General features: G+C 48.9%; 1 protein-coding gene and 1 pseudogene across 2 annotated transcripts in view; both read right to left on the bottom strand.

The window, feature by feature from the left end:
- Positions 1 to 10,474, bottom strand: part of LOC144829052 (NFX1-type zinc finger-containing protein 1-like) — a 1,360,324-nt gene extending 1,349,850 nt beyond the window's left edge. For both annotated transcript variants that reach the window (XM_078687796.1, XM_078687797.1), the window contains exon 1: positions 10,379 to 10,474. The gene's annotated coding sequence lies outside the window, so the exon portion shown is untranslated. The remainder of the gene's footprint in view (positions 1 to 10,378) is intronic.
- A 1,981-nt stretch (positions 10,475 to 12,455) lies between these two features.
- LOC144827475 (vesicle-associated membrane protein-associated protein B/C-like) lies at positions 12,456 to 27,122 on the bottom strand (annotated as a pseudogene).
- Positions 27,123 to 27,956: the final 834 nt, after the last annotated feature.

Genomic DNA, 27,956 nt, shown 5'->3' with positions numbered 1-27,956 from the left:
TAACCCCTCAACTCTCAGCGAAGATTGCATCATCTCCTAGGCTGGAACTTTTGTTCTACAGCTGGGGGTTCATTGAGAAGTGCATCAAAGATTGAAGGGCTGAGTTGGAGATGTCTCGAGAAGGGCATCCCCTGGAGGTGAAATGGCGTAATTGCACCGAAATGCATTTATTAATGGTTATTTCTTTTAGAGGGACTGATGTTCAATGTGAAGTACTGGTGTAAGGTGATGTCACAAGCAAAGTGGATTTAAGTGGCTCGACACTCCTGCTAGGGTGTCTGACGGTATTTACAACTTAATCCTGTGATCATCTGTGATGCCTTTAGGGGCTGTAATTGCAATGCATTTTTAATGATATCCAAATGTGCTGAGTACTGTCATTCTAAAGTGTGCGTAAACATGTAGTCTTGCTGCTGCGCTTAGGTGAAGACCCCAGACTGTTAGCCCTTAAGATGTAGAAGTGTATACTTTAGGGTCAGTAGGAGATGCTTGGTCAGGGTCATGTGTCACCAAGGCAGGTGTATCCCTGTATAATGCTTGTTGAAGTAATGGGAGGGGGACGCCATTGGGATGGTGCCAGTGCGCAGGGCCCTCGCTCCAGGATAGGTTCAACAATATTGCATTGGGGGCAAGATGATGTGCATACATGGGAGTGGTGGTACTAGACCCCACCCCCCCTGCTGGAGGGGTGGAGATGTTATGCAATGTCACAAAGTAATTCCAACAGCTTATGTATATTTGTAAATTGGTGTATAGTATTGAGTGATGTGTGTTTAATAAATGTACTCTTACTTTTATAAAGCAAAGTACAGACTGGACAATCAATTATTGAGTGTTATTTTTGCGCACCTGCAAATGGCGATTACTAGCCCACACCACCTCCCTTGAGTAAGCCTCAGACTGCTCTGCAACGCTACCCTCTGAGTCAGGCGCTGCCCTAGGGTGTTTGGTTCCCAGTGAAGGACAAATGTGTCATGTTATTTGTGCAGGCCTCACAGATGCTGCCTCGTTTTCCAACAGTATGTAACAGCAACAGCATCCCTCTAGGTACATATATACTAAAGATATAGAGCGTTATTTAGAGTTAGACAAACGTGGTGGATATCTCATATGCAGTATAACAAGGTATTTATAGCTTAAGGCACTTGTAGTATGGCAGCACAGTACAGATAATAGAGGGAACATCTCAGGCAGCAGTAGAGTAATGTTACAGAAAGGGCAAGCATCACCAGTGCAAATTTCCCTCAAATACAGAAATTGCCAAGCACAGAATGGAAGTCTGAAAGGTCCTTTCACACTCACAACTGACCATTGTGGCCAACAGCAATGCAAGTGTCCTTGACACAAGATAGATGCAGCAGGAGTTCAATGATCCCTCACACAGAATATGGAACATCAGATGCAAAACTCACTCACACATAGAGAAGGTTTTCCATGGACAGCAACGCTGAAAGCTACCTTGTCCACACATGGACAGACACAATGCAGTATTTCATCACACAAAGTGACAGAGCTGTGCACTGCACTTGTAAGTGGAATGTGGGCTATACACCGGACTTAAATGAGTTTGTTTTTTCTTGTGGGAATATACTATTAAATAAAAAATGAAACTCACAGAGAAGGTTGCTCTAAAAAATGTTGTGACACAGCTGTACACTGCACTCGTAAGTGGAATGAGGACTATACACTGGACTTACTGGGCCTGAATCACAAAGGTAAATATACTTATATTTTGTGTAAGTTTAGTTTTTGGGGGAATTCACAAAACTGAGTTTTAATTGTTACTTTACGAATGCTAAAGACTCTGCAGTCGAGGTGGAGAACATCGCACATAAAAAGATAGGTATGTTGTATCTTTTAATGTGCCGAATTCTTTGTCCCGACTGCGGAGTCTCCACACTCGTAAACTTACGATTAAAAGGCAGTTTTGTGAATCCAAAACAAATGTAAACTTACACAGAAGTGTATGTTTACCTTTGTGAATCAGATCCAATGTGGTTGTCTTTGCTTGTGGGAATATATTTAAAAAAATGAAACTTGTAGAGACAAATGCTCTAAAAATGTTTTGCTTAGGAAGATCTCATGACGGGAGGGACTGTATGCCAACATATTATTGGTAGAGATATAAAGTAGGTGAGTATACAAGAAAACATAAGTATGTGCCACATACAGGACCAAGCTCCAATTGAACTTACAATTCATACACCAGAAGTCTGTATAGCAATATGTGTTTTCAGTAACGTGTGAATTCAAGTTTTCACAAATAATCTTTATGACCCTTTCCCATAACTCATAAGTGAGGTACTATTTTGATTTTAACTAAACTTTTTAATAAAAAACATTATTAATACGTGATATGTAGGAATCTAATTCTGTAGATTCCTACATATCACCCCCGTCTCCCCCATACCAAAAATAACTACACGAAAAAAGATAGTTAAACAATCAATGATGAGCAGCAGTTGAGGTGATCAGGGCAGGACTGTTAGCACAACACAGCCAGCTCAGACACAGGGTTGAGAAGGACCTCCAGACTTTCAGATGGCCCCACTTTGCCAATGCCATAAAAGCTCTCTTAATGCTCTGACTACACTTGTGAACCAGTCAACCAATTGTTTTAAGTATACCCTTGGTGTTTTAAAAAGGGATATGGATAACATAAGAGGGGCCCCTTGGAAGGCTGGGGGCCTGGGCAATTGCCCATTCTACCCTTGGCTAAAAACGTCTCTGTAACCCATTACTTTTACTTTACAAGCCCTATCAATCAATCAATCAATCAAGCAATCAATACACTTGTAGAGCGTGCTACTCACCCATGAGGGTCTCAAGGCGCGGGGGGGGCTACTGCTTGAAGAGCCCGGTCTTGGGGTGTTTCCTGAAAGTGAGGTGGTCCTGGGTCAGTCGTTGGTGGGCGGGGAAGGAGTTCCACGTCTTGGCCGCCAGGTAGAAGAATGATCTTCCTCCGGCGGTGGTTCTGCGGATCCATGGGACGGTGGCGAGGGTGAGGCTGGCGGAGCGGAGTTTGCGTGTTGGAGTGTAGAACGTGAGGCGGCTGTGGAGGTATTCGGGACCTGTGTCGTGGAGCGCTTTGTGTGCGTGGGTGAGAAGCCTGAACGTGATCCTTTTGTTGACGGGGAGCCAGTGCAGGTCTCTCAGGTGGGCTGATATGTGGCTGTGGCGGGGGATGTCGAGGATGAGTCGTGCAGATGCGTTCTGTATGCGTTGGGAGTCTTTTCTGAAGTTTAACTGTGGTTCCTGCGTATAGGGCGTTCCCGTAGTCTAGTCGGCTGGTGACGAGGGCCTGGGTGACCGTCTTTCTAGTTCCAGTAGGGATCCACCGGAAGATCTTATGGAGCATGCGCAGGGTGTGGAAGCATGAAGATGAGATGGCGTTGACTTGCTTGGTCATCATGAGAGAGGAGTCCAGGATGAATCCCAAGTTGCGTGCGTGGTCAGTGGGTGTCGGTGCGGTGCCCATTTCTGTGGGCCACCAGGAGTCGTCCCAGGCGGATGGGGATGGTCCGAGGATGAGGACCTCCGTCTTGTCTGAGTTCAGTTTCAGACGGCTGAGTTTCATCCATTCAGCAAAGTTTTTCATTCCTTCCTGGAGGTTGAGCTTGGCGGGGGCTGGGTCTTTGGTGAGGGGGAGTATCAGCTGGGTGTCGTCGGCGTATGAGATGATGTTGAGGTTGTGTTTGCGTGCGATGGTGGCGAGGGGGCTCATGTAGATATTGACGGGGTTGGGCTGAGCGATGATCTTTGGGGTACGCCGCAGATGATCTCGGTGGCCGCGGAGCGGAAGAGAGGCGGACTCTCTGAGTTCTGTCGGAGAGGAACAAGGTGATCCAGTCCAGGGCTTTACCTTGGATCCCGGCGTTGTGGAGGCGGGTTATTAGGGTGTGATGGCAGACTGTATCAAAGGCGGCTGAGAGGTCTAGGAGGATGAGGGCGGTGGTTTCCCCATTGTCGAGTAGGGTCCTGATGTCGTCGGTGGCTGCGATGAGGGCGGTCTCGGTGCTGTGGTTGGCTCGAAATCCGGACTGGGATGGGTCGAGGGATCCATTGGTCTCGAGGTATGCGGTCAGCTGTTTATTGACGATCTTCTCAATCACTTTCGCCGGGAAGGGAAGAAGAGAGATGGGGCGGAAGTTTTTTAGGTCTTTAGGGTCTGCAGTGGGTTTCTTCAGTAGGGTGTTGATCTCTGCGTGCTTCCAGCTCTCCGGGAAGGTGGCAGACACGAGGGAGTTGTTTATGACGTTCCGTAGGTGGGGACCGATGATGGTGTCAGCTTTGTTGAAGATGTGGTGAGGGCATGGGTCGGAAGGTGAGCCGGAGTGGAGGGTGTTCATAGCGTGGGCGGTGTCCTTGGTGCTGATGGGAGTCCAAGCGCTGAGGGTGGTTGTAGGGGACGTTGGTTCGGTGGCTGGGGGAGGAGTCTGGGCGCCGAAGCTGTGTGGATATCGGCGATCTTGCGGTGAAAGAACGTGGCGAGGGAGTTGCAGAGGTCTTGCGACGGTGTGAGGTCGTTGCTGTTGGCGTTGGGATTGGAGAGCTCTTTTACTATGCTGAAGAGTCCCTTGCTGGTGTGTGTGTTTGCAGGTGGCGTTCTTGAGGGATGTCATGTTCTCTGTCGTCTATTCGCGGCGCCAGGTTTTCTCGAGGGTTCGGCAAGATTTCTTTGAGGTCGTCGGTGAACCATGTTGTTTTCCTGTTGCCGGGCTTGCCTGGAGGGTTCTTCAGTGGTGCAAGGGCGTCGGCACAGTTGATGATCCACTGTGTGAGTTTGCAGGCTGCATCGTTGGTGTCAGTGGTGGTGATAGGTGGGTTCTGCCTCAGTGATGTGGTTAGCTGGTCTGCGGTGACTTTGCTCCAGTATCTACGGTGGATCTGGTGCGGGCGGTGGTGGGATGTGGTCTTCTTAAAGGTGAAGTGGATGCAGCTGTGGTCAATCCAGTGTAGTCCGGTGGAGTGGCTGAAGGCAACGTGGCTGCTGGCGGAGAAGATGGGGTCGAGCGTGTGGCCGGCGTAGTGGGTGGGGGTGTTCACCAGTTGCTTGAGTCCGAGGTTGGCGAGGTTGTCGACCAGGGTGGTGGTGTGGTTGTCATTGTTGTTCTCCAGGTGGAAGTTCAGGTCCCCTAGAAGGATGTAGTCTGATGAGGCGAGGGCATGTGGGCTGATGAAGTCGGCGATTGCTTCAATGAATTGTGTGGTGGGCCCGGGGCTCTGTAGACGAGGGTTCCTCTGAGGGTGGTCTTGGGGTCTGTGTGGATCTGGAAGTGTAGGTGTTTGGCGGTGGTGAGGGCATCTTCGGAGTTGTTCATGACGTCGAAGGTGTTGCTGTAGATGATGGTGATTCCTCCTCCGATTTAGTTGATGCAGTCCTTTCAGGTGATCTTGTAGCCGTCCGGATTGGCTATGGCGATGTCGGGGGCTGAGGAGGCGTTCATCCAGGTTTCTGTGAGGAAGGCGACGTCTGGTGCTGTTGTATCGAGGAGGTCCCAGAGTTCGACGGCGTGCTTGTGGACGGAGCGGGTGTTGAGCAGGATGCACATGAGTTGGTTGTTGTTGTTGTTGCCTGGTCTGGGTGGTGAAGCGTAGATTCGGATGCAGGTGAATTTGCAGGTTTGGCAGGAGAAGGGTCCGTGGGTGCGCTTCGGAGTGGCTTGGTAGCAGGCGGCTGGTCGGCCGGTGTTGAGTGCGTGGAGGGTGGTGGTGTCGTATCTCAGTCGGGTTTCTTGGTTTCGGTGGGGGCCAAGGGTTCTGGCGCTGGGCGCGGTCCAGGTGCAGATGGGCTTGCCTTTGGCGCGCCAGCGGCCTTCATAACAAGCATTTACAATGCAACGGTCTCGGCATTGCAAAAGTTAGAGCTATTAGCATTGTAAATGAACGCGAGTTTAAGGTCTTGACATTGTAAATGACAAGGTCTTTTATTTATGTTTTAAAAACCAAAACATAAATAAAAGTCATTGTCATTTACAATGCCAATAGCTCAAAGTCGCCGAATGTGTATGGCAAACTACAGTAGCCTCCTGACGAGAGCCCTTTCACTTAATTTTTTACAAATGAAAGCCCTGGCACTTTTTTTTTTACAAATTAAGCACGGGTGGTGTCCGTGTCTGCATGGCAGTGGTGGTGTCCGTGTGTGCATGGGAGTGGTGGTGTCCGTGTGTGCATGGGAGTGGTGGTGTCCGTGTGTGCATGGCAGTGGTGGTGTCCGTGTGTGCATGGCAGTGGTGGTGTCCGTGTGTGCACGGCAGTGGTGGTGTCCGTGTGTGCACGGCAGTGGTGGTGTCCGTGTGTGCACGGCAGTGGTGGTGTCCGTGTGTGTACGGCAGTGGTGGTGTCCGTGTGTGCACGGCAGTGGTGGTGTCCGTGTGTGTACGGCAGTGGTGGTGTCCGTGTGTGTACGGCAGTGGTGGTGTCCGTGTGTGTACGGCAGTGGTGGTGTCCGTGTGTGTACGGCAGTGGTGGTGCCCGTGTGTGCATGGCAGTGGTGGTGTCGGTGTGTGCATGGCAGTGGTGGTGTCCGTGTGTGCATGGCAGTGGTGGTGTCCGTGTGTGCATGGGAGTGGTGGTGTCCGTGTGTGCATGGCAGTGGTGGTGTCCGTGTGTGCATGGCAGTGGTGGTGTCCGTGTGTGCACGGCGGTGGTGGTGTCCGTGTGTGCACGGCAGTGGTGGTGTCCGTGTGTGCACGGCAGTGGTGGTGTCCGTGTGTGTACGGCAGTGGTGGTGTCCGTGTGTGCACGGCAGTGGTGGTGTCCGTGTGTGTACGGCAGTGGTGGTGTCCGTGTGTGTACGGCAGTGGTGGTGTCCGTGTGTGTACGGCAGTGGTGGTGTCCGTGTGTGTACGGCAGTGGTGGTGCCCGTGTGTGCATGGCAGTGGTGGTGTCGGTGTGTGCATGGCAGTGGTGGTGTCCGTGTGTGCATGGCAGTGGTGGTGTCCGTGTGTGCATGGCAGTGGTGGTGTCCGTGTGTGCATGGCAGTGGTGGTGTCCGTTTGTGCATGGCATTGGTGGTGTCCGTGTGTGCATGGCAGTGGTGGTGTCCGTGTGTGCATGGCAGTGGTGGTGTCCGTGTGTGCATGGCAGTGGTGGTGTCCGTGTGTGCATGGCAGTGGTGGTGTCCGTGTGTGCATGGTAGTGGTGGTGTCCGTGTGTGCATGGCAGTGGTGGTGTCCGTGTGCATGGGAGTGGTGGTGTCCGTGTGTGCGTGTCCGTGTGTGTAATGAAGTAAGTGATGAGGCGTACACACTTAGGCAACTGAAAAACAAAGCAGTGCCTCTTTGGCTGGATTGTCATCCGTTCTTTACTGTAAAAAAAAAAAACATTTGCAATGCAATAGGTCTCGCATTTACGCGAGTTAAAGCTATTGGCATTGTAATTGAGAATGCCTTTTATTTAAATTTAAAAAACCAACAAAAAGTCAGTCATTTACGATGACAATAGCTAAAACTCAAGTACATGCGAGAACTATTGCATTGCAAATGCTTGGTTTTTCATGTCGCTGGGTCACACATCAGTCTGCCCCAAGTCACACGCTTTTGTGAGATCTCCAAATGTACAACGCTAGAATAGTAGCCACGGGGCTACCTCTCCTCACTAGGCGCGGTCCTTGAACTGCGCCATAATTACTGTTAATTGTACAACCTTTAACTCACTACGAATGCTAAAACAGAGTCTCCACTTGAAGATATATCCGTATATATTACATCGCAGCCATGTCTATTAGTCTCTTTAAACGCACATATTCTCCAAGTACAGTAGTTTGGACACTACTCACGGCCCCATCGACCTTTGTGCTCACATATACGTCCTCGCGGTTTACTGTGTCCTCCTTTCTATACAGCTCACCTCGCGGTTGCTTTGGGGCGCTGGGTGCTGTGGTATTGCACTTTACACCTTGTTGGTTCTAGGAAGGATATGGTATTTGCATATATGTGTTAGTGGAACGACCAAGGAAGGCCCCGAGGTTGCTCTATAATCTGCAGCGGGGGCTTCAGACCATCGCTGCCTATGTGGGGCTTCTGCGGACGGCGCCCACAGGCCCGCCCGGCCGTGCAAATAAAACTGCTTTCCCGCGGGTGACACATGGCCCTGCTTTTCTCGAAAGACAGACCCGGAGAATGTACTTGTGTCAGATGGAAATTGGGATCTGTCTACATGAAGCTGCGAGAAACGTCCTCGAGGTCGGAGAAGTTCTGTACAGATGAGATGTTCAGTGCACAGCTTCAGCCGAGGGTACGAACCTGGCAGAACATTTGCGAATTACAATGTGAAACTACAAGACTATGTGGATGGAGAAACATGCTCTAATGTAACGTGCTGCAGAGCTCTACGAGTGTCCATCAGAGGAATCCCGTTCAGAGAAATAACAAGTAATACCAGTCGCACAGGTCACCCTCCCCCAGAACGCATAACTCTGCATGCCACGAGCCAGGGGGTGATCCGGCCCCACCGACCAAAGTTATCTTACGTTTTCAGGGTTCGAGCCTCGGCCTAGAATTGTATAACTTAATCAGAAGCGGTCGCCATTGCACGAATGAACAATAAAGTGATTACCGACTAGTACAAGCAGCAGGAGCAAAAGGGGGGAGGGGGAGCAACAGAAAATGCCCCCGGAATCCCGCCGCGGCCGCACCGGAAGTCAGGCAAGGTCGCCTGTGACGGGGGCGGGGCCGCGTCCGGACCGGAAGAGGAGGCAGGTGGAGTCAATGCGTCTCGCGCCCCGGGGCTCCTGTGAGCGGTGGAGAGCCCCGGGGCCGAGCCAGCAGGAGGTTGCGCGCCGCGTGCTGAGAGCAGAGTCCCCCGAGATTGGCCAGGTAAGTTCAAAAGGGCTGGGGGGCTTGGTGCACTTGTGTGTGTGTGTGTGTGTGTGTGTCTATGCTCGTGTGTGTATGTATGTGTGCGACGGTGACGGCGGCGGGGAGGGGGGGGCCTTGGTGCACTTGTGTGTGTGTGTGTATGTGTGGGGGGGTGTCTCTGTATGTATGTGCGTGCGTGCATGGGCGCTTGTGTGTGTGTGTCTGTGTGTATGCGCATGCGTGTGTGGTGTTTCGAGCTTCCCAGGAGACAGCGCCTGGCCACAGCGCGCGTTCGCGTGCGCGTGGCAGTTTCAAATCGCCATGCGCGTGGCCAGGATTATCTCCTGGGAAGCAGACACGGCAGCAATAGGTTCTCGGCGGAGACGCGCTTCAGCGCGGCTAGCCGAGACCTAAAAAGGGATGTGGGAGGGAGGAGCAGCTGGGAGCGGGGCGGCAAATGGGGCACCAGGGTGGCGGGGCCGCAGGAAGGCAGCGGCGGGAAGCGTGAGGGGGGATCAGGTGGGAGCAGGGGGGGAGGGCACTGGGGCGGCAAGAAGAAATGAGGAGTACAATAGCAAAAAGTGAAGAAGGAGAGTCCATACCTTACCTATTAACTCACCCTCATTTAGCAGATGGTACACTATTTTCTCTTATACTCACCCTCTTCATTTAGTGCATCCGTGAACTTCAAAGGTGAAGCCCTCTTTTCAAACCTATATCAAAAAGTTGTTCATTCTCCATTCACCTGAACAGGATCGTGCTCTTAAAAGTCTGACTTTGTTTTAGTTTCAGTCAACAGGTTGACAAGCGTGAAAATCACTGGATAGACAGAAAGTGTATGCAAACCACAGGCAGAAAGAATGAAGCAGTAAGAGGACAGACTTGGGGTATACCAGGTGAGAAGCACAAGAGCGGCAAGGGGGGACAGTCCGGAGTATGACGAGGGTACTTACAGCCTATACGGCGTAGAGGGTGTGGGGTGGGGGGGAGCAACCATTTTGGGTCCCCATTCTGCCCAAAGAGAATCAATATTTGTGAAATTCGAGAAATTCAGGGGGCCCTCGTCATACTCTGCAGGGAGAGACCCGTCATTTTGCGTTAAAGCCATTAGAGACGATGGAAACAAACGACACACCCGTGCCCGTTACTCAGTCTAAGCCAACACAATACGTACCAACTTTTCCAAGCTGTAAGCTTGGAAAAGAATAATTTTCTACCCCAAATGGGGACAATAATATTTCACAACTAAACTCACGGCATTTGAATTAGGATCACAAGTATAACTTTTGGTACACCAGACGAGAATACATTTCTGCGACGGATGGTGACATTAATATTTCCCAAAAAACTCACGGCATTACAAATAGGAACGCAAATATAACTGCGTGAGCAGCAGACTACGCGCAATCCACACGAACATAAATGGCCGGGAAGTGCCATCGCAATTTATGCACCATAAAAACCTTGCCCATCCATGCAGGACTCATTTTCCAATCCGAGCTGCCCGGTTCCAGTATTGCATAAATAGATTATATTAATAAAAACATTTCCCATGCGCCAGTCAGGGACTCACTTACTTCGGAACGAATGTCGTCACGTTCCTGCCAGCCCTCCGCTCCCGAGTCTCGAGGCTGCCAGGCTGCCGGGCTGCTTCGGGCGGAGCGGGCGGGAGTAAGGGAGGGGCCGAGCAGGCCCTCCTCGGCTCCATCACGCACCGCACCGGGCTGAAGCGCAGTTTCGATTCCCCGTGTAACGAAACAGAGAGCACGCGGTGGTTTCGTTTCTCTGATGGAAAGGTTTCTCGTCCCAGGTGTATTTTTTTATTTTTATTTATTTAATGCGATTTTATAGAGCGCGAACTTTACCCGAAGGTGTCAGAGTGCTTGACATAAGAACCAGTTGCAAAATATAAGGATTTAGGATTACATGCTTTACATAAAAGATGCAAACAGAAAAAATTGCAAATGTACAAGATGTAAAATCACACAAGGAAGAGATACAAACAGAAAGAACAATTGCAAATGTACAAGTAGTAAAGTCACTCAAGGAAGAGATACAAATGGATATACTCTAAGAGTCACCTAGGAATGGTAGAGAGTATAAAGGTCTACTGCATATACTAGTGATTAGAGTTATCTCTATATACATAGGGAAGGGATATGAATGGATATACTCTAAGAGTCACATAGGAATGGTAGAGAGTACAAAGGTCTACTGCATATACTAGTGATTAGAGTTATCTCTATATACATAGGGAAGGGATACGGATGGATATACTCTAAGGGGCAGATTTATGAGGCACTTGCGCCACGTTTACGCCGCTGTTGCGTCACGCAAGGCGGCATAAACGTGGCGCATCCCTACGAACGATTTACAACGTGACGCATCTCGGCAGATGCGTCACGTTGTAAAGCCCTGCGCCGCTTGTGGGCGTTCCGGCGCAGGGTGGGCGTTCCGGGGCAGGTGCGCCTCGCAAAAGTGGCTGAGTGAAATCTATAAGATTTCACTCAGTCACTTTCAGGCCAATGCTGCGTCAAAAGCCTGCGCCTGCTTGAAGCAGGCGTAGGTCTTGACGCAGCATTGTGGAGATGGGGCACCCCCGAGCCTTGCTGGAGCTGCGTCGTGCTTGCGACGCAACTCCAGCAATGCGTCACCTTTACGGCACAGATGCGTCACGCATCTGTGCCGTTTTTGCCCCATGGTGCGCCGCATCATAAATGCGGCGCACCATGGGTGGCGGAGCTGTGGCGCACTGTGGCGCATGTTAACTGGCGCATCCCTGGGCATGCGCCAGTTAACATAAATCTGCCCCTAAGAGTCACATAGGAATGGTAGAGAGTACAAAGGTCTACTGCATATACTAGCGATTAGAGTTATCTCTATATACATAGGTAAGGGATACGAATACACTAGAGCAGGGTAACGGTGGCTCCACCCTTACAGTCGCAATTGCATAGCACGAACATGCACTTAGTACGTTTCTTGTGTGGCCTAACTGAAGTGTTGCTTTTGAAATCATTACTGAAGTGCATTCACTGTAGAAATAGATAATTCATACATACAGTGTGTACCTTAACCATATGAAATTATATATTATTTGAAGACTTGATGAATAAACCATCCTTGCCTACTATCAATGTATTCACTTTAGAAACAAATTTGCTTTATGTAAGGTGAGCACACGTTTCATAGTTGCATTTAAAAATAGTTCTTATGGGTGGCATGTTGGAATTATCATTAATGTGCACATTTTTTTGCAGAAGTTATTAACTACGCCTGCACTGTCTGGTTACAAGCATTCTGAGGTGGGCCAGCTCCTGCAGACGAGGAATAATTTCTTTACATTTTTTTTTAAAAGAGGAAAATCCAGCAGCATGTACCAAGGTCTAAAACTGTTTAAAATGACATTTACAATATGCCGTTACAGTATTAATCATGATTTTCCGGGTCATTTAATCAAGAACATTCTTTTTTGTAAATCACTCACTCTACAATTTCTTTTTCCTTGGAAGATTATGTTATATTGTGCAGGGGTAATTTAAAGGCAAGACCTGTGAGATGTCATACATTTTTTTTAAACATTGTTATGAATAATTTTATTCCCATGATATGGCAGATCCATCAATCCAATATACAACCATCTGCATGCTGCCTCTACAAGACTACCTTTCCTATAATTACACCAATATTAAAGAACAACACCACAAGAGCGAGTAGTCGTGTGTTCAGTCCTTCGTCCTTGATCACAGTGTGACTTGTCTGAGGTGCCCTTCTCATCCGCAGTCCTTCGTCATCCTTAAAACGCTTATTTTTCTCCAGTAACCTCTGCACTTCAAGTTGCAGCCTCCTATAATCATCTGTGATTTTTTATATTCAGTATCATCCAAATTCGAGCTTACTGATTTGGACATGACCGAAGATTCTGTCTTCACTGCAGCTGTGGATGTGATTTTATTTACTTCAACATCATGAGGCTTCTCGTTCTCTGAAGGGAGCTCAAACACACATCGAAGTTTAGAATCCATTATGTGAGAAGTTGGCCTGGTATATGATGTTCACTATTCTAGTGAGCACCTTGCACCAGTCCAAACAACCCTTATGGTGATGGTTGTAAAGTCAAACTTATAGACCAGCTATCCTAGTGGTAGCATGGACAAAAGCAGTCTTAGGCTAAACTCAAGAGGGCATGTGAAGCCAGCTGTTTTACCATATGCAAACCCCTTAATACCAAATGAAAGGACACTACACAGGTTATATATTCAAAATATATATGTATTTATTTCTAAAAAAATCCTCGAAACTCTTTATGGGGGCAGAGGCACAAGCGCATAACAAGTAACTTAATATAACATACAATAGGTTGCACAAATATGGATAGGCCTTGGTGGCCCTCTAAGCCATATACTAAAATAGTGGTATAAGAACCACGTCACAAACAATGGTGAGGCCTAGGGCCTTGGGAATCGCTGGGGCTACACTGGACTAACAGTTGTTAGGGAGCAGGAGGCCCACGGGATGCGTGTGCAGTGTCTAATTGTGCACGCGTGCACACATAGAAGTCAATGGGTGCGCAAAGTTACAAAGTTAAAGAATTAGGAGTCTTCCGACTGGACTAGAAGCTAACCACTTGAAACTAGGACACTAGGAGAGTTAATCTTCACAGGAGCACTGCAGTACTCGCGTTACCTCACCCACAGGAAGCGGGTGCATAGGTCCCAAAGTGTGTCGGGTTTCGTCGTGGAGTTCTATGGAGCCTTGGAGAAAAGATGCTGCAGGCGACCAGGAGAGAAGAGTCCGGTTGGCTCCAAGGGCGGATCGAGGATGAAGAGTACCTGAAAGCAGAGGGGACATAGTCTGGGTCACTAGCCAGTGACCAGGAAGGAACCAGGAAGGAACCAGGTGATGTCGGGAAGCAATCAGGTGATGTCATGAAGCTTGTCTCTGCAGCCACGTGGACCAGGAGGTGTCGACGACAACCAGCAGCTGGATACGGAGTGTCCCACAAAGGCTCTCGCTGTCGGCGGTGTCGGTTCTCGATTCGGAGTCAACAGGCCTTGGCAAATGCAACCCACGCAGGAATCGAAGATGGCTTCTTACTCAGGCCAGCAAGGACTGAGGGGCTTCTCCTTCGCAGGGAAGCAAGGGCCAGTCTGGAGCAACCAGACCAGTGGTTTAGATTTCGGGTTTCGTCGTCACAGAGGCCACTAGCCAATGGGCAAGTGACTGGACAGACGCGTCGAGCAGGAAAATGCAAATGGGCCCCACGCAGCTCTCGGTGAGTGTGGAGAGGTGATCTTCGGTGCAGTTGGTGCTCGGGGCTGGGGCTTCTCAATCCCCAATGCACAACGTCGAGGGTGCCTCAGAAGTCGCACAAAAAGCAATTTGCTGGCTTTCCAAGATGGCCGGTCCCACGTCTCTCGTCGCCTCCACAGGTCTCAGCTTTGCTGTGGCTGTGGATCGGGCTGTTGGATGTCTGGAAGTCCGGGTCTTGTCAGGCCCTGTGTTCGAGCTCCGGCGGGAGCAACAACAAAGCAAACCGTTGAGCGCTTGATGGTGCCTGCTTGCACAGGATGATCACTCCTTGACCACAAGGGAGATTCTTCAGTCTTCTACGTCGAGTAGGATGTCGAAGGTCCAGAGTTTCATATCAGAGTTTCAGTCAGGATATAGCTAAAGTCTTGGGACTCAGCTCCTACCTATATACCAAATCTAGGGGCTGGATTACCTGCTAGGTCCCTCCTATGCGTGGGACCCAGAAAGGGGTGGTTACACCCATTTCCCTTTGTCCAGTTTCACGCCAGAGTTGAGGCTGGAGTGCCCCAGCACCGGTTTGAACTGGACTATGCATGGGACACCTTGTGTGCCCCAGGCAGTGTCTCCTTTCATTCAGCCCTCCCTGCCCCAATACACTATAGCCTGTCCGGGGTGGTGCTAGCACCTCCCTGTGACAGGAAACCTATTGTCCAAACCTCCCTCGCAGGAAGGACTCCCAGCAGCAGGAGGTCAGACTTGTGTCTGTGGCAGCAGCATCCATTTTGTGATGCTGAGGCTCTGGTTAACTTTAACCGGGATTAATGGAAGTAACATGTCTTCTCCCTCAGAAGGGTGGAATGCTACCCCCGTCGCCAGGACTGGCGAGGGGGTAGTATTCCAAAGAGTATGACACCTTACACGACATGTTTTGATAAAGACAAACCAAAGTTAGCATCTGACCGCGAGGTACATAATGCACTTAAGAGTATATGGTATGGCAATATCCTAGAACAGCTATAAGGACATGGTTCCGAAAGCTGCAGACGGGCTCAGCTCATGCTAGAGCACCATCTCACATAAAACCAAGCACTCTGCCTTCAGGAATGTTAAGGCCTGCCATAGGAGTGACTTATAGGTGCATATGTGTCCAGATATAAGGTTAGACATAGGAATACTATATCTAAGCAAGGGGTGATTACACGACCTTGCCCCAGCTGAGTGATCAGCCAGTTGTGTCAGTTTGGATGGCCAGCCAGGGGTGGCAAAAGATATGCTGCAGCCCCTGGTAGGCCTTGGGTGCACCTATGCCCTGGGTACCTATAGTACACTGTACAGGGACTCATAAGAGTGACCCAAATCCCAATTGGTGATGTACCTAAAGTGTGAAATTTAGAGAGAGAACAGCCGGGCTGTGGCTCTGATTAGCAGGCCCACAGCCACATTAAGTCGAAAACCAGTGAAGCAAAAAGCAAAAAATGGGGTGACCATAGGAAAGCAGATCCTACTTTCCTACATAACCCCCCCAAACGCAGGGACATTAGAATAACCTTGACCAGTTGTGTCTTCATGTTCTAAGTGGAAGTACCTGGAGAGACCATCTGCATTGCCATGGTCAGTCCCTGGTCTGTGCTCCACTGTAAACCCATCCCCTGTAGGGAAATGGACCACCTGAGTAGTTTGGGATTTTCACCCTTCATCAGATTTAGCCACAAGAGGGGCTTATGGTCTGTCTGAATTTTGAAGTGAGTGCCAAACAAGTATGGTCTCAACTTCTTCAGGGCCCAAACCACAGCAAAGGCCTCCCTCTCAATAGCTGACCAACGTTTCTCTCTAGGGGTCAGCCTTCTGCTAATAAAAGCAATGGGCTGGTCTTGCCAATCTACATTAAGTTGTGAAAGCACAGCTCCCACCCCCAACTCAGAAGCATCTGTTTGGACAATAAACTCTTTGGAGTAGTCAGGACTCTTTAAGATAGGTGCAGAGCACATGGCCTTCTTCAGGTCATCAAATACCTTTTCACAGCTAACTGTCCACTGAACCTTTTTTGGCATCTTCTTTGAAGTCAAGTCATTAAGTGGTGTCACAATGGACCCATAGTTCTTAACAAACTTTCTGTAGTAACCAGACAGGCCCAAGAAAGCTCTGACCTGTGTCTAGGTGGTTGGAGGAGCCCAGTCCTTGATGGTCTGGATCTTACTCTCCAGTGGTTGAACCTGACCCCCACCTACAAGGTGGCCCAGGTACACAACCTTACTCTGCCCTATCTGGCACTTTGTGGCCTTGATAGTTAGGCCTGCCTTTTGCAGGGCCTCTAAAACCTTCTTCAAGTGGATCAGGTGATCCTCCCAGGTGGAGCTGAAGACAGCAATATCATCCAGGTAAGCTGCACAAAAGTCATCCAACCCAGTGAGGACTTGGTTCACCAACCTTTGGAAAGAGGCAGGTGCATTCTTCAAGCCAAAGGGCATTACCACAAATTGATAATGACCTCCTGGGGTTGAGAAAGCAGTTTTGGCCTTGGCATCCTCAGCTAACCTGACTTGCCAATAGCCAGCTGTCAAATCAAATGTGCTCAGAAACTTGGCAGAAGCCAATCTATCAATGAGCTCATCTGCTCTTGGAATTGGGTGAGCATCTGTCCTAGTGACAGCATTGAGACCTCTATAGTCCACACAGAACCTCATCTCTCTCTTACCATCTTGGGTGTGAGGTTTTGTACAAGGACTACTGGGCTGGCCCAGGGGCTCTCTGATGGCTCAATTACTCCCAACTCAAGCATTTTCTGTACCTCAGTCTTTATACAGTCCCTGACATGGTCAGGTTGCCTCTAGATCTTACTCTTCACAGGCAGACTGTCACCAGTGTCCACCTCATGGGTGCACCAGTTAGTCTGACTAGGTGTCAATGAAAACATATGTCTAAAAGCCTGTAGAACTTGTCTGCAGTCCTGTTGCTGCTGGTCAGTGAGGCTGCCAGCTAAGGCCACACCATCAACTGAACCATCAGCAGGGTTCTGAGTCAACAGGTCTGGGAGAGGGTCACTCTCTTCCTCCTGTCTCTCGTCTGTAGCCATGAGCAAGCCCATGTCTGCCCTGTCAACATATGCTTTGAGTCTGTTGACATTGAGCACCCTGTGGGGACTCCTAGGGGTGCCAAGGTCCACCAAGTAGGGGACCTCTCCCTTTTTCTCAACAATGGTGTGGGGTCCAGACCATTTGTCATGGAGTGCTGCTGGGGCCACTGGCTCCAACACCCACACCTTCTGCCTTGGCTGGTACTCAGTCAGCACAGCCTTTTTTGTCATGCCAAGCTTTTTGAAGTTCTTGGCTAGCCTCAAGGTTATTAGAAGCCTTCTTCATATACTCAGCCATCCTGGAGCGGAGACCAAGTACATAGTCCACTATGTCTTGTTTAGGCTCTTTGAGAGGTAACTCCCATCCTTCCTTCACCAGACATAGGGGTCCCCTTACAGGATGCCCAAACAAAAGTTCAAAAGGGCTGTAGCCAACCCCCTTTTGTGGGACCTCTCTGTAAGCAAACAGAAGGCAGGGTAGTACGAAGGATGTCCCTTCTTTGCCAAAGCTTTTCAGGTAAACCCTTGATCATACCCTTGAGGGTCTTGTTGAATCTTTCAACAAGCCCATTACACTGTGGATGGTAGGGTGTAGTGAATTTGTAATTGACACCACACTCCTTCCACATAGCAGTCAAGTCCCCAGACATGAAGTTTGCACCTCTGTCTGAGACAACGTCCTTTGGAAAGCCCACTCTTGAGAAAACTCCCAGGAGGGCTCTTGCCACGACAGGTGCTGTTGTGGTCCTTAGGGAAATAGCTTCTGGATACCTCGTGGCATGATCTACTACCACCAGTATAAATCTGTGCCCAGATGCTGTTTGGGGATCCATTGGTCCAAAAATGTCAATCCCAACTCTCTCAAAGGGTACCCCCACCACAGGTAGTGGTATGAGGGGGGCCTTTGTTGTGCCACCGGATTTGTCACTGGCTTGGCAGGTCACACAGGAGCGACAAAACTCCTTGGCATCTTCTGACATATGGGGCCAGTGAAAGTGAGGGAAAAGCCTGTCCCAAGTCTTTTTCTGGCCTAGATGTCCTGCTAAGGGAATATCATAGGCCAAGGTAAGAAGGAAGCCCCTAAATTGCAGAGGTATAACCAACCTCCTGGAAGCACCAGGCTTGGGGTCTCTAGCCTCTGAATAAAGGAGCCCATCATCCCAATACACTTTATGGGTAACTTGAGCATTCCCAGCAGCCTCAGAAGCAGCTTGCTGTCTGAGGTGTTCAAGAGAGGGGCAGCCTAAGTGAGCTTGCCTCAAATCTGCCCTTGAAGGTCCCCCTGTCCCAAGAAACTCAACCGGTTCAGGCTCAAGCTCTTCTAGGACAGTTCCTTCAGGAGTCTCTGAATCAGCTTCCTGAGAAGGCTGATCCTCACTTGAGGTCAGGGGGGAAGGCACTGCCTTAACCCTACTGCTCTTTCTCTTGGGTTGCACTTGGTCCATAGTTTCAGGATCCAAGGCCTGTTCAGTTTGGCACTTTTTGGCCTGCGACCTGGTCACAGCAAGGACATGTGCTGATATGCCTAACATCTCTGCATGAGTCCTATAATCGACTTCAGACCAAACTGAGTTTTCTAGATCATTGCCCAAAAGACATTCAACTGGGAGGTCTGCACTTACCACAACTCTTTTGAGGCCAGTTACCCCTCCCCAGGAGAAATTAACAACTGCCACACTATGTGTAGTAGTGACATTGCTAGCATTGGTCACCAGGTAATTATCACCCAGTACAATCTGTCCAGGGTCCACAAAGTTAGGTGTCACCGTAGTGACACTGGCACATGTGTCCCTGTAGGCCTGAGCCACTATATCATTAATCAAAGGTGTCTGTCTGTACTTGCCCAAAGTATTGGGACTCACAGTAGTGGACATAACCATGTCCACATCACAGATCAGGACAGCCTGAGTTGGAATCCTGACTAGGCCAGAATCCACCTCAGTACCCATGGTTAACCCCACTATAGCGTTGGGTTGGGAATTACCACTGCTGACTGTACTAGGGGTGCGCCCGTCCGCGATCGTACGCGGTCCAGGGCCATACCCCATGTCCCTCGGGATGACCACATACGGTGGAGTAAGCAGGATTTACTTACTTTACGCCGCAATGTTGATGAGTCATGCAAGCATAATCTACGTGTAGAAGACAACATAGGCTGTGAACACTGTCACTTCTCCTATGACCTTAGTAGGAACACGAACAGCACGGATGACATCATGCACTGCGGACTGCTTAATGTACGATCATTAAGGAAACACAAGTTAGACCTATATGATCTACTCACTGAGAAACAATGGGATCTTGTGTTTCTAACAGAAACGTGGTTAGATAATGATTCTACATTTGATGCCCTTGAGGCACTTCCAGCTGGATATACAATACACAGACAGGACAGACCCATAGGCAGAGGAGGGGGCATTGCAATTGTAATCCGGGAAGGCTTGCGATGCCAACTTGACAGCTCTCCCATCCTGGATAGTGAGGCAGGGAGCTTCACTATCAAAGTGAATAATAGCTACATGATAAAGGGCATGCTAATTTACAGACCCCCAGGCCCTATAGCCAAGTTTGAGGAAAGTCTGGTTGAAGGCATTATGGGGACCGCTTTATGCAAAGACAGATTTTTAGTACTTGGATACCTTAATTTACATTTTAATAACCCCTTAGACAGCGTTAGTAAGAATTTCAGTCAGGCATTAGGAACCCTCCAACTGAATCAAATTGTTAGCGGTCCAACTCATCAGTTGGGTCACCTACTGGATCCCATATTTGTCAACTGGGGGGAAGTAGAAGCTACGACCCCTATACCCATCCCCTGGTCGGATCACTATCTAGTCCCTTTCACTATTCGTATTCCTGGAAGTAGACCCCCGCAGCCAACAGTATTGTATCACCTCAGGCGGAAATGGGCTACTTTTTCCCAGCCTAAATTCTGCGAGGCACTGACTAAAGGGGGGAGCCCGGGGGGGGATGACGCTGACACGGCCAATACTAATCTTTGCAAACGCATGAATGAGGCACTGGATTGTACAGCTCCTCTTCTAAAAACCAAATCTGGGGGCCGTGTTCAAAAAACTGCCCCATGGTTCAACGATGAATTAAGAGCCTTGAAAACCGCACTGAAGAGAACCGAAAGAGAATGGCGCAGGACTTTCTCCAAAGAATCAAGAGTCGCCTACTTGACCGAGAGGCGACTTTACCATGGCCTAATTAGAAAGTCCAAAACAGCATACTATACGTCCAGAATCAGTGAAGCTGGTAATTCAGTGAAAGAGCTGTTTTCGCTCTACAAAACTCTTTCGAGCGGAAAATCAGCCACTGTCCCAGACGATTGTTCCCCCGAATCGTGCAATAAAATCGCAGATTTTTTTTCAGAGAAAATAGCCAAAATTTACTCGGCGTTTCCAACGCAGCCTATAACAGGGACATAATTTGTCGAAAGCCCTAGGGATTGGGGAGATAGACACAGATTGACCCACTTTGTTACCCCGCCCCCAGAAGATCTCTTAAAAATCTGTAGATCCGTGAGGTCGGGTTCTCCACGGGACCCTACCACACCTAGACGTCTGGCAGATAGTCTGGTGGTATTGGAGCCTTACATCAGTCATCTATTAGACGTGTCTTTTAGTACCATGACAGTACCTAAAGACTGGAAAAAGGCGGTGGTTTTACCTCTTAGGAAGAAACCAACCACCAGTTTTGAAAAACTAGAGAATCTGCGTCCAATCTCACTCCTACCATACCTGGCCAAAGTAGCCGAAAAAACGGTCAATCTGCAATTGATGGACTTCGTGGAAAAAGCTGCTTTATTACACGATACTCAATTCGGCTTCCGTCCCCGTCATTCTACGGAGTCTGCACTCCTAACAGCGGTGGAGACCATACGTCAGGGGGCGGATGAGGGGCACACCATGGCCCTCATCCTATTGGACCTGAGTGCAGCATTCGACACTGTAGCTCACACCAACTTGCTACAGTGTCTGAATAACGGAGGAATATCTGAAGCTGCACTCCTATGGATCCAATCCTTCCTGACTGGGAGAAGTTTCTAAGTCCGCCATGGTGATCACTACTCTAGAGACATAGGATTGGGACAGGGATCGTCCCTGAGCCCAACTTTGTTCAATCTTTATGTCTCTCCAGTGGCTTCGATTGCCGTGAGTCATGGATTGAACATCGTGTCATATGCCGATGACACGCAGTTGGTCATCTCCCTCTCACGTGCTCCCGGACTTGTTATGAACAGTTTCAGGGCTTGCATGCAAGATCTTGCTACCTGGATGTCCACCAACTGCCTTAAATTAAACGGCAACAAGACCGAGGTGCTCGTGGTGGGGGGGAGTCCATCTGTTTGGTCGTCGGCATGGTGGCCTCCATGCCTAGGTGAGGCACCTATGCCCCGTCAGGAAGTCAAAAACCTTGGTGTATGGCTGGATGCTGACCTGTCCTTTAGACCCCAAATAGACCGAGTGGCGGGTGTCTGTTTCAGCGTTTTAAAAATCCTACGGAAGGTTCTTGCTCTCCTTCCTATGTCCGCCCGGAGAACGCTGGTACATGCCCTCGTGACATCGCGCCTAGACTATGGCAACCTATTGTACTTGGGAGCCACCTGCAAGGCAATAAACCGCCTCCAGGTATTACAGAATGCGGCAGCTCGCCTCATTCTAAAAACCCCAAAAAGATCGGATTCTAAAGCCGCCCTTCAGACTCTCCATTGCTTGCCAGTGAGAAGCAGAGTGGAATTTAAAGCCCTCTGTACCTGTCACCGTATTCTTGCTAGGAAAGCGCCAACACCACTTCACAACCTAGTTACCAAGTATGTTCCATCACGCGCTCTGCGCTCCTCACACGGAGGTCTACTTTCGATCCCTAGGGTCAGAAGGGCCCGCATGGGTGGACGCTCTTTTCGCCTTTTGGCAGCGAAGCGCTGGAACGCCCTGCCTCTTAATCTCCGCCTAGACCCATCGGAATCCAGCTTCCGGAAGAACTTAAAAACTCACCTATTTTCAAGATAAATCGGGTTTACTCCTTACTACTGCTCTGAGTTTTTCAGTTGTAGCGCGGGGACACGCTTCCTAGCGTAACCAAGCGCTCTATAAGCCTCCCTTAATAATAATAATAATAGGGGCTGCAGTGGTAGGGGCTGTACCTTTCTTGGTGCACTCACTAAACCAGTGCGAGGCAGATTTACAGTAATTACACCAAGGTTTCTTTGGACCTTCTTTCTTCTTCTTCTTGGAAGTTTGGGACCCCCCCTTCATTAGAATTTTGGGGGCCTGATGAAGACTTCTGGTCTTTTTGTTTCTGATCCCCACCCTTTTGGTCTGCCTTTTTCTGGTCACCACCTTGGTTCTGGGGCTTCTGCTTAACCCTGGTTCTGACCCATTTGTCTGCCTTCTTTCCCAATTCTTGGGGAGAGGTCAGAACTGAGTCAATCAGGTGTTGGTGCAACAACTGGTTCTGACAATTATTAAGGCTTTGCTCTCTCATGATCAAATTATACAATCCTGTATAGTCCTTAACTTTGCTTCCCAGTAACCAACCTTCCAGAGCCTTAGTGGCACAATCAACAAAATCAGTCCAGCCCTGAGTCTGTGTCTTCTGGGTATCTCTGAACATCAACCTGTACTGTTCAGTGGTTAGTCCAAACCCATCAATTTGAGCACTCTTCAGGACAGGGTAGTTATTAGCATCCGCATCACTAACTGTGAGGAGCTTATCTCTGCCTTTTTCTTCAAAGGAGAGCAACAAGATAGCTGCCCACTGACTCTGGGGGACCTGCTGGACTTTGCAGGCCCTTTCCAAAGCAGTTATCCACTTGTGGATGTCATCCCCAACTTTGTAGGGGGGCACTATCTTACTCAGGTGCCTAGAATTCTCATGGGACCTGTCTTTATCCTTAGGGATATTGCTGCCACCAGTGGGTTGTAACCCACTCAATTTCTGCTCTCTAGCTTGGGCAAGCTTCTCTTTGGCAAGGGCAACTTCTAGTTCTTGCCTCTCAATCCTCAGATTAGCTTCCCTCATCCTAGCCTGATGCTCTCTCCTTTCAGGAGAGGTCATCCCTCTCTGAGCAAGGGTATTGGATCCCCTAGAGGCATTAGAGTGGTGGGAGTCACCTGAGTGAGACCTCCTCCTCTCATACCCCTGATTAAGTCTACTAATAGGTCTTTATGGGGCTAGCCCATTGTCAGCCCCATGTAGGCTTAGGTTAGCCTGGCTAAGTCTCCCAACTTGGACCTGGCTAGCTTGAAAAACCTCTTCTTCAGATTCTTCCTCTTGTTCATCTCCCTCTTCACCTATGATAGTGGGGTCTGATGTATCATCTGTAGAGGGCAAGACCTCTTCTGCATGAACTGAGGGACCTTGTCTAGAGGCCTTCTCAGCATCAGGCCTCTCTAGGACTTCTATGAGGTGGGAAATGGTAGGGATGGAACCCTGTTTCAATCTCCTTGAGGTACACAAGTGTCTCATCTCTTGGAAATTGAGCATTTCATATCTAGAGGGTGCTCTGGGAGGGTCACCTCCCACAGGGAGAGTCATACTTGCCTCACCTGTGGTAGACATGATTCTAGTGAGGTGTGGTGTGTGCACCTACCTACACTATGTGTTTTCCTACTAGAACCTCTCTAGGAGTTGTAGTCAGGGTGCTAAGCCCTTTGGTCTACAACAACTAAGTTCAGTAGAACGTATGTATTCTAAGTCTTGTTATATGTACCTATGGTACCTAATGTGATCTTTCAAATGATATCTCAAAAATTACAATTGGTAAAACAACAGCAAGCTCAAATCCCAACTGCTGCACACCAATGTGAGAAGTTGGCCTGGTATATGATGTTCACTATTCTAGTGAGCACCTTGCACCAGTCCAAACAACTCTTATGGTGATGGTTGTAAAGTCAACCTTATAGACCAGCTATCCCAGTGGTAGCATGGACAAAAGCAGTCTTAGGCTAAACTCAAGAGGGCATGTGAAGTCAGCTGTTTTACCATATGCAATCCCTTTAATACCAAATGAAAGGACACCACACCGGTTATATATTCAAAATATATATGTATTTATTTCTAAAACAATCCTCTGAACTCTTTATGAGGGCAGAGGCACAAGCACATAACAAGTAACTTAATATAACATACAACAAGTTGCACAAATATGGCTAGGCCCTGGTGGCCCGCTAAACCATAAACTAAAATAGTGGTATAAGAACCACATCACGAACAATGGTAAAGCCTAGGGCCTTGGGAATCGCTGAGGCTACACTGGACTAACAGTTATTAGGGAGCAGGAGGCCCACGGGATGCGTGTGCAGTGTCTAATTGCACACGCGTGCACACATAGAAGTCAATGGGTGCGTAAAGTTACAAAGTTAAAGAATTAGGAGCCTTCCAACTGGACTAGAAGCTAACCACTTGAAACTAGGACACTAGGAGAGTTAATCTTCACAGGAGCACCGCAGTACTTGCGTTACCTCACCCACAGGAAGCGGGTGCATAGGTCCCAAAGTGTGTCGGGTTTCGTTGTGGAGTTCTATGGAGCCTTGGAGAAAAGATGCTGCAGGCGACCAGGAGAGAAGAGTCCTGTTGGATCCAAGGGCGGATCGAGGATGAAGAGTACCTGAAATCAGTGGGGACAGAGTCTGGGTCACTAGCCAGTGACCAGGAAGGAACCAGGAAGGAACCATGCGATGTCGGGAAGCAATCAGGTGATGTCGTGAAGCTTGTCTCTGCAGCCACGTGGACCAGGAGGTGTTGACGATGACCAGGAGCTGGGTCCGGACTGTCCCACAAAGGCTCTCGCTGTTGGCAGTGTCGGATCTCGATTCAGAGTCAACAGGCCTTGGCAAATGCAACCCACGCAGGAATCAAAGATGGCTTTTTACTCAGGCCAGCAAAGACTGAGGGGCTTCTCCTTCGCAGGGAAGCAAGGGCCAGTCTGGAGCAACCAGACCAGCAGTTTAGATTTCAGGTTTCGTTGTCACGAAGGCCACTAGCCAACGGGCAAGTGACCGGACAGACGCGTCAAGCAGGAAAAAGCAAAAGGGCCACCCGCAGCACTCAGTGTGTGTGGAGAGGTGATCTTCGGTGCAGTTGGTGCTCGGGGCTGGGGCTTCTCAATCCCCACTGCACAACTTCGAGGGTGCCTCAGAAGTTGCACGGAAAGCAATTCGCTGACTTTCCAAGATGGCCGGTCCCACGTCTCTCGTCGCCTCCACGGGTCTTAGCTTTGCTGTGGCTGTGGATCGGGCTGTTGGATGTCTGGAAGTCTGGGTCTTGTCAGAATCTGTGTTCGAGCTCCGGCTGGAGCAACGACAAAGCAAACTGTTGAGCACTTGATGGTGCCTGCTTGCACAGGGTGGTCACTCCTTGACCACAAGGGTGATGCTTCAGTCTTCTACGTCGAGTAGGATGTCGAAGGTCCAGAGTTTCGTATCAGAGTTTCAGTCTGGATATATCTAAAGTCTTGGGACTCAGCTCCTACCTATATACCAAATCTAGGGGCTGGATTACCTGCTAGGTCCCTCCTATGGGTGGGATCCAGGAAGGGGGTGGTTACACCCCTTTCCCTTTGTCCAGTTTCACACCAGAGCTGGGGCTGGAGTGCCCCAGCACCGGGTTGAACTGGACTATGCATGGGACACCTTGTGTGCCCCAGGCAGTGTCTCCTTTCATTCAGCCCTCCCTGCCCCACTACACTATAGCCTGTCTGGGGTGGTGCTAGCACCTCCCTGTGATAGGAAACCTATTGTCCAAGCCTCCCTCGCTGGAAGGACTCCCAGCAGCAGGAGGTCAGACTTGTGTCTGTGGCAGCAGCATCCATTTTGTGATGCTGAGGCTCTGGTTAACTTTAACTGGGATTAATGAAAGTAACATGTCTTCTCCCTCTAGAAGGGTGGAATACTACCCCCGTCGCCAGGACTGGCGAGGGGGTAGTATTCCAAAGTGTATGACACCTTACACGACATGTTTTGATAAAGCCAAACCAAAGTTAGCATCTGACCGTGAGGTACATAATGCACTTAAGAGTATATGGTATGGCAATATCCTAGAACAGCTATAAGAACATGGTTCCGAAAGCTGCAGACGGGCACAGCTTATGCTAGAGCACCATCTCACATAAAACCAAGCACTCTGCCTTCAGGATTGTCAAGGCCTGCCATAGAAGTGACTTTTAGGTGCATATGTGTTCCGATATAAGGTTAGACATAGGAATACTATATCTAAGCAAGGGGTGATTACACGACCTTGCCCCAGCTGAGTGATCAGCCAGTTGTGTCAGTTTGGATGGCCAGCCAGGGGTGGCAAAAGATATGCTGCAGCCCCTGGTAGGCCTTGGGTGCACCTATGCCCTGGGTACCTATAGTACACTGTACAGGGACTCATAAGAGTGACCCAAATCCCAATTGGAGATGTACCTAAAGTACATGGTGTGAAATTTAGAGAGAGAACAGCAGGGCTGTGGGTCTGATTAGCAGGCCCACAGCCACATTAAGTCGAAAACCAGTGAAGCAAAAAGCAAAAAATAGGGTGACCATAGGAAAGCAGACCCTACTCTCCTACACATTAGATCATCTGGTTTTGCCTCTTTCCATACTGCTTCCATATCTGAAGTGTCCAGCGGTGCAACCAAGGACTGTACCATCAACTTGTATTTACTTTTCTCGTTGGGGTCATAATCGAAAGGCTGTAGCATCACTGATACATTGACAGAGGCTCCTCCATCGATTATGCCACTGTTCAGCCGAACACAGTACCTGCGAGGAGCTGTAGTCTTCACTTTAAAACATACATTTGTGTCAAGAGGGTTTGTGAGCTTCAAGGTTGTGGTGACAACATCTGTAAACAGACCTCGGAATTTCTGCTTGTGCTGCGGCTCCAACACCAGCGCCTGCTCTATCTTCGCCATGTCGGGGGGGAGCCGAGCGCTGTTAGCGTGGGTCAGGGAGTCAGGGTGCTGCTGCAGCGGCCGGGCAAGCGGCAGGACGAGGAGGTTCCAGAGAGGGTAACTTCGATAAGTTGAACTAGTAACCAATTTCTTGAACTTCAAACGGAAGCCTTGTAACTCGAAGAACTTGTGTGTGTGGCTCTCAAACGTGCTAGTCAGTCATGGTAAGAGATTTTTTTGACTGCGCACTCTGTTGCTGGGATTGAGGTCAGTGTTTCGTCCTCTTAATGGGACCGAGCTTCATTGCCATTGGTTGCATTTAGTCAAATTGAAACTGTTATTTAGAGATGTTTAATGTAGGTTTATCTTATTTAATGTATTTCATCTCGTGTCCCCCTTACTGTCAAGATCATGACTAATAGAATGGCATGAAAAGGCACCTGTTCCCAAAACTGGTGGATAGTACAAAATATATGCTGCTGAAGAGCTACTGGATTTCTCTGCCCCTTCTGTTGTCTTGGGCACTACATAACTATTAATGCATCTTGGAGCATCTGGGTAAATAGCAATCAGGATTTCTTTTTTTATGTAAATAAAATAACATTTTATCTGGGATAACAAATTATTAGTAGGAAACTAGCTCTTTACTGTAAAGACCAATCCTCTTTGACAATGTAACATCCTTGAAACATAAAAATATTAAATAAAGCTCCCCAAGTAACCAAAAAAAAATATATACAGTTCTTAGTCGTACACACATATTCAAGATTTAACTGCTTGCCACATGTAATATGAGTCTAATGTACTGACATGTTATATTCATTTGTGTTTGAAAGTGCACATTTATATTAAATGTGCACTATTAATTTAATATTCAAAGTTATACTGAATAGGTCTGTTTTCCATTTTGCATAAAATGCTGTTTTCAATTTTCTGCTTACATTAC

This window comes from Lissotriton helveticus, chromosome 4_1 (assembly GCF_964261635.1).
Source record: "Lissotriton helveticus chromosome 4_1, aLisHel1.1, whole genome shotgun sequence".
NCBI classification, from domain to species: domain Eukaryota; kingdom Metazoa; phylum Chordata; class Amphibia; order Caudata; family Salamandridae; genus Lissotriton; species Lissotriton helveticus.
The sequence above is the reverse complement of the archived record's forward strand: the minus strand, read 5'-3'. Positions and strand labels throughout refer to the sequence as shown.